Below are 6395 nucleotides of genomic sequence, written 5' to 3' on the forward strand. Positions count from 1 at the left end.
AATGATGCTAGCAGGAAAAAGTATTACTTGTAGGGAACCTCCACGTTGACGAGTCATCTTTTTCACACTTCCTGGGTGAGATGAGAAGTGTGCATGAAGCACTTCTGCACGTTGTCCTCAGGAAGAGCGCCATGTGAGTGAGTTGCAAGCTCAACTAGCCCCATTGTTCATGGGATGCCATTTTTACTTCAAAGAAAGAGTGACTGTGGATACTCAGATTTGGGGACATGACAGACATTTTCTTGAAAATGAACAAAGTAAGCCTATCTATCACTTTGAGGGAAATGAAGTGATCAAATGATAAAATTCATGCTTTCAAGATAAAATCGGAATTTTGGAAAACTTGTTATCGGTTACTGTGAACTTGACAGCTTCCCAGTACTTAAAGAGAGAGATTTTTCTCAAATTAGTGGTGATGTTTACAAAAGTGATTTGGGGATGTTGTATAATGAAATGTGTCAAGTCTTGAAAGATCTGCATAATTCAATGAACTAGTAGTTTCCAAATGACCAATAATATCATGCGTGGGTTAAACACCAATTCAAAATACAAGATAGACCAAATGATTTTAATATAAGATAATATGAAATATTCATTAATACGATTTCAGATTTCACATTGCAACTAGCTTTTAAGAAACTTTCATATATCAAATTGTGGTGCGGTATCAAAGACTATCCCAATTTTCTGAAAATGCTATTAAAATATGCCTCCCCTTTCCAACTACGTATCTGGGTTTGGCTGGATTTTCTCCACATATTTCAGCCAAAACAACTTACTGCAACAGATAGAAAACACACAGAAATGAGAATCCAGCTGTTTTCTATTAAGCCAGACATGAAAAACAATTGCAAAAATGTAACACGATGCTGCTTTTTTCATTAAAGATTTTTTTGTTGTTCTAGAAAATAGTTATTTTTTCATAAAAGTATGTTATTTATGTTAATATGTAAAGGGTTTACTATTGGTATTTTAAGTGAATTAAAATATTTTTTAAATTTCTCAGTTTTAGTTTCTAATGTAAATATTGATAAATATAACCCATGAAACTAAAGTTTCTTTGGGGTCCTCAGTAATTTTTAAGAGTGTAAAGGGGCCCGGAGACCAAAATGTTTAAAAAAAAATGTTAGCTTGAGGCAGCAGGAGAAAGAGGCTCCAGAAGAAGCAGTACCACAGGGAATATTCCAGATTAAAGGGGCTAACGAGACTTGACAACAAAATGCAATACCAAACTCTAGACTGTATCCCATACAGAAAACACCAGAAAGAAACGCATTGGGTCAACTGACAAAATTGGGATAGGAATAATAAATTAAAATATTCCAACAATGTCAAACATATTATTGTCAATAACTATACTTAACTATACTGGATATGAAAATGTCCCTATTCTCAGGAAACAAATGCTGAGTATTTAGGGGCCAGAGACCACGTTGTAACTGACCCTCAAGTGGTATGCGTGCATATGTATATATATATTACTCTTTCATAGCTGTGACCAGTTAAGAAACTAAGATTTCCTGCACAGGAGTTTGAAAGTCAATGTCAAGGTCACAAAATTCCTATGAAGCAAGTATCATTTTTCAACTCAACAACAACTTTAACACCGAGGATGCGAAGAGCCACTGAGTAGAAATTACACGATTAAACTGCTATACAATTTTCCAAGCAAGGGGTATGTTGTGGCCAACAGCATGAATGACAGCAGTTACTAGCCTCCTTCTCCCCTGCAGCCTCCTCTATCGAATGTGGAATGCCAAGGACCCTGTCAGCCTCCCTTGCAGCTAGGGGTGGCCATGTGACTGGCTATGGCCAAAGGGATGGAAGAGAATATTTGCTGGGGCTTCTGAGAAAGTTTCTGCTTTTCTAATCAAAGAGATAGCCAAGAGCAGAGAAGCCTCATCCCCACTGTACCATCCATCTCCTTCTTGCATTTAGTGTGAATGGGATGCCTGAAGTTTTTGACAAAACAAGCCTGAAGACATAAAGCAAAAGATACAAATAAAGAAAAAAGCCTAGATCTTTGCAGACATCATGGAGCAGCTGACCCAACTCCAGCAAATGCTTACCACCGTACCTATTATGTGAGGAAAAATATGCTACTTGTTTAGTCACTGAGAGTCAGGGGCCTGTTACTTACAGCTACATGCATTACTAATGCCTACTTATTCAGAGGTTGGGGAAAGGCAGAATAAATCAAAAGGCTGCACACCATGCCCACCCCCACAGAGGAGGCAATTCCAGAACAGAATGCCCATTTAAAACCTGGACCAAATGGCATGTTTAAGTTTCTAACAGTTTTCATTAACAAAAGTTAACATAAAGAACTCCTACAACAGAAAGCATTCAACAGTGATTTAAGACCTGGAAAGGTGAAGAAATCCTCTAATCAGATGGGTTTCAGTGGAAACATCATCTCTGGGTGTTCTGCCAGGAGTGACTGTTATTGCCAAATTCCTCATTCAAACCCATATATAAGAATGCTGTAACTGAAACGCAGAAGTCAAAAATAAGACATTTAAATAGTAATCTCCTGTCTCTCTCAAAGATAAATGTGCCCATTAGCCCTGGTTGCTAACAGGAAGATTTCTTTCTCTTACATTCCAGATGACAATTTTTTTCAAGCCATTCACAAAGAAATCAGCATGGAAAAAATAATTTAGGAGGCTGGCTCCTGCTCAGCTACCTCGCTGAATTAAAGTGCAATCCAGTTCATAACTTTCACGTGGAAATATTAAAAATGTTTATGAAGCCCCTCTGCATAGGGTCCTGTGCAGACGTGGGGAGAAATGGTAGCCAGGCACCAAGATACACAGGATGCCACATGCCCTCTGTGGAGTTTACAACTCGTTAGAGCAGGACAAGATATGAAAAGTTAAATGAAATGTTTCAGTAACCGTTCTAGACAGTAGAAGAGATATCATAAAACAGTACCTGATTCATTGCCAGAAAGATGGTTGCTGACAATAACTGCTGCAGGATTTCAAAGAAGAAAAAGTCACTTCAAGCTCAGGAAGGTCTGGGGAGACTTTATAGAGAAGGCAGGATCCAACTCAGTGTCGAAAGATGCATGGAAACTGTGGATGGTCAAAGGGAGCACAGGAAGAGGCTCTTAGAAATGCTGGGCTTAGGCCATGCAAGGTGGCTCACGCCTGCAATCCCAGCGCTTTGGGAGGCCAAAGCAGGAGGATCCCATGAGCCCAGGAGTTTGAGACCAGCTTGGGCAACATAGTGAGACCCCGTCTCTACAAAAAATAAAAAATAAATAACAATTGGCCAGGGAATTAGTGTGGGGTTGCATGTCCATGGTTCCTGCTGCTTGGGAGGCTGAGGTGGGAGGATTACTTGAGCCCAGGAGGTTGAGGCTGCAGCGAGATATGATGACGCCACTGCCCTCTAGCCTGAGCGACAGAGTGAGTGAGACCCTGTTTCAAAAAAAAGAAAGAAAAAAATATTGATTTTTAAAACAGAAAAATCCTTCAAGGTAGGTGACTGGTGCAGGGAGGAAGGCCGCTGGGTGGCTGAGGCAGACGGGTCCTGGTTGGAGAGGCACACTGCACATTTGGGAAAGGATGGCTGCAGAAGACGGAAGTGGCCCAAGTGTCCACTGGCGCGTGAATGGCTAAACAAAAGGCGGTATGTGAACACAATGGGCAATTCTTCAGACTTCAGACGGAAGGAAATCCTGACACAGGCTATAACTTGGATGTACCTTGAAGACATGATGCTAAGTAGCCAGTCAAAAAGAGAAAATTCTGTATGATTCCACTTATATGAGGTACTGAGAGTGGTGAAATTCATAAAGTAGAATGGTGGATGTCATTTCTGGGAAGGGGGAAGACCAAGTTACTGTGTAATGGGTGTGGAGTTTCAGTTTTGCAAGACGCAGAGCTCTGGAGATGGATGGTGGTGATGGCTGCACAACACGTGTGTAATTAATACCACTGATCTTAAAAATGGCTAAGATTGGCAAGGCAAGCGAAGCTGTAAAGTGGGGCTCCAGAGAAGAGATTTGGCAGTTGGCTACCAAAAATAAGGGCAATACCTTTCTTCGGGCCCCAGGCCTGAGACCCTTGGGCTCCATACCCGAGCGGTGAGCAGACGGTATGCTTTTCTTTCATCAGCAGAGAACCCTTCTTCCCCTGATTTTCTTAGGAAATACTGAACTCATTTTAATTTAATGAAGGACTTGTAGAATTTTTTTTTTTTTTTTTGAGACGGAGTTTCGCTCTTGTTGCTCAGGCTGGAGTGCAATGGCGCGATCTCGGCTCACCGCAACCTCCACCTCCCAGGTTCAAGCAATTCTCCTGCCTCAGCCTCCTGAGTAGCTGGGATTACAGGCATGCGCCACCACGCCTGGCTAATTTTGTGTTTTTAGTAGAGACAGGTTTTCTCCATGTTGGTCAGGCTGGTCACAAACTCCCGACCTCAGGTGACCCACCTACCTCGGCCTCCCAAAGTGCTGGGATTACAAGCGCAAGCCACCACACCCGGCCAGGACTTGTAGAATTTTTTAAAGTCTTCGGCCTTGGAATCAGGGTAAGAACCCAGCTCCTGTGAACTTCATGTCTGGTCCCTGACCTCTTCCCAGGGTCTCACTCCAACGGATACAGACACAAAATAATAGACAACCCAATCACAGAGAAAATAAAGTGCAGGTGGCGCCTACGTGGCTCAGGGATGTGGGTGGCAAATTTGGGCTTCATCTAAGGAACTTGTCTAATATCTAGCTATCCAGTCTGTTCTAACTCTCACCCAAGAGCCATGAGAGAACCCAATACGTGGTAGGTACTCAGTAACTATTTGAGATTCATATACCCTCACGATGAAAGGGCTTTAGATTCTTCCAACAGTTCGGAAATAAAAGTCGAGCTAGCTAAAGGTATCTCCAGAAGAATTCTGGGGCACCCTGCTCTAAACGTGACTCCTGGACCCAGGGTTATTTTGCTGACACCTCTGCAGCCGGTAATCCATAACTCTAGTCATCACGGTTCCCTGACAAGAGAGCTTGCAAAGCACCCCCACCTTGAGTTCTGGTCCTTCCCTGGAGCTTTAGACAGGCCTCCTGGCTAATGATTTGTAGAAACTACCATTTTGAGAGTGGCTTTACTTTAACAACAACAAAAACAAGTGAACTATAAATATTAAAACTTCTTATCAGCCTCGCCAATGAGAAAACTCCCTCCCTGCATTCCTCAGGCCCTTTTGCAACAACCTAAATATTTTTAATCCTCAGGTAGATACAGACATTGGAAGATCAAAAATTACACCAGGGCCACAGGAACTGCAGCTCACCGGGCTTGCAAACCTCCATTTGTATTCATGAGCTCAGCTTGTATGCTTGTTCTCTTATTTTGCTTCATTTTTAATTTAGGAAAAGATGGCTAATATATTAGATCACTTTCACTGCTGGGTCTTGTTAGGCTTCAGAAGTCTTTAAGGACAGACTGCTAAAAGAGTAAAAGGGAAGAAAGCACAAAATGTGTCAGGGAAATGGAGTTCCTATCATTTCACTCACAAATTTTGCCTTTTAAATGTAGTCCTTCTACCAACGGTTCAGTGAAAGATGGTTTCCTTATCGTCATTTATTAGCCATGACAGGCAGCAACACTGGCTCAGATACAGTCTCCCTTCACCACAATTATCTAGTAATGCCTGCAAGGCAAAAGACTGCACATAACTCCTTCCTTCTGGAAAGCTTCTCCCGAAGGCACCAGTTCAAAGCAAACCTCTATTAACTGGAACATGAACATCTGCGGAATTCCCTGGATAGGACAATTCTACTATTCTTATAGTGATCGTAGAAACGAAGACATAATCACTTACACTCCAGTCACCAGGAAACCAGGGTCGGTTCACAGGTGGAAGTGTCACAAACCCCCAGCGACAGCATCTGCCCCCAAATAAACACCCACAACTGACCTCAATACCAGGACTCCCCTTTTAGCAAGGACCCTTCCTGTCAACCCCCTTCCTGTCAACCTCCCCTCAAAGACAGAAAAAGAAAAAAGTCCATTTTTTTTCACTAAAACTGAATGTAGCAACCGGACAAGATATAAGATAGTATCAAAATTAAATAAATTAGATGCGCTACCGGCTTATCAGCCCCTAGACATATTTATCAATGTGATGTGATGCAAATGACACACTCCATCCTAACAGGACTCACAACTCGTGACTTGCGGCAATATAGAAATCTCTAATTTTCTACCTTTAAGTCTACTGATTCTTTCTTTTTTTTTTTTTTTTTTTTTTTTGAGACGGAGTCTCGCTCTGTGGCCCAGGCTGGAGTGCAGTGGCGCAATCTCGGCTCACTGCAAGCTCCGCCTCCCGGGTTCACGCCATTCTCCTGCCTCAGCCTCTCCGAGTAGCTGGGACTACAGGCGCCCGCCACC

At 42.4% G+C, this 6395-nt stretch overlaps 1 long non-coding RNA gene across 1 annotated transcript; it reads right to left on the reverse strand.

Moving 5' to 3' along the window:
• Positions 1 to 547: 547 nt before the first annotated feature.
• Positions 548 to 6192, reverse strand: LOC134736533 (uncharacterized). Its single transcript, XR_010120627.1, has 2 exons — positions 2935 to 6192; positions 548 to 2489 (listed from the first exon to the last, which is right to left on the reverse strand). It is a non-coding gene; the product is annotated as an uncharacterized lncRNA (long non-coding RNA).
• Positions 6193 to 6395: the final 203 nt, after the last annotated feature.

This window comes from Symphalangus syndactylus, chromosome 4, assembly GCF_028878055.3.
Source record: "Symphalangus syndactylus isolate Jambi chromosome 4, NHGRI_mSymSyn1-v2.1_pri, whole genome shotgun sequence".
NCBI classification, from domain to species: Eukaryota; Metazoa; Chordata; class Mammalia; order Primates; family Hylobatidae; genus Symphalangus; species Symphalangus syndactylus.